This window comes from Sinocyclocheilus rhinocerous, unplaced genomic scaffold (genome assembly GCF_001515625.1).
Source record: "Sinocyclocheilus rhinocerous isolate Xijiao unplaced genomic scaffold, SAMN03320098_v1.1 scaffold438, whole genome shotgun sequence".
NCBI lineage: Eukaryota > Metazoa > Chordata > Actinopteri > Cypriniformes > Cyprinidae > Sinocyclocheilus > Sinocyclocheilus rhinocerous.
In genome coordinates, this window is record NW_015634015.1 from 433578 (window position 1) to 434029 (window position 452).

Consider the following 452-nt stretch of genomic DNA (forward strand, 5'->3'; position numbering starts at 1 on the left):
TCCCTTTCTCCGCATTGCTGGGTGATTTTATTCCAGCTTCAGACCGACTCCAGCTCACAGCTCCTCCACAACTGCTGAAGTTCCTCAGTCATCGTGTCAGACCCGGAGCTGTTGATGGGTGTTCCTGCTGCTCTCGCGCGCACACTCGAGTCCCCGTCTCACCTCGAGCTTGTTTGCTTAATAATAACGTCGCATTACCATGCAGAAATACATTAAAACACTTCTCTCTCTCGGATTTCACGGGTTTGCTAATTAAATCATGCTCGTTATGTGTAATCCATCCTGCTGAATGCATGTGGAGAGCTCTTTCCAGCTAGTTTTACAGCATTAAACCTGTTCTTTAACTTCTCTCTCTCTCTCTCTCTATATCCATCTCCAACCCTTCAGTCGCTCGTTTTGCATTAAACACGTCGTGTTAATGATATTAGCGTGCATATGAGCGTGCGTAATGC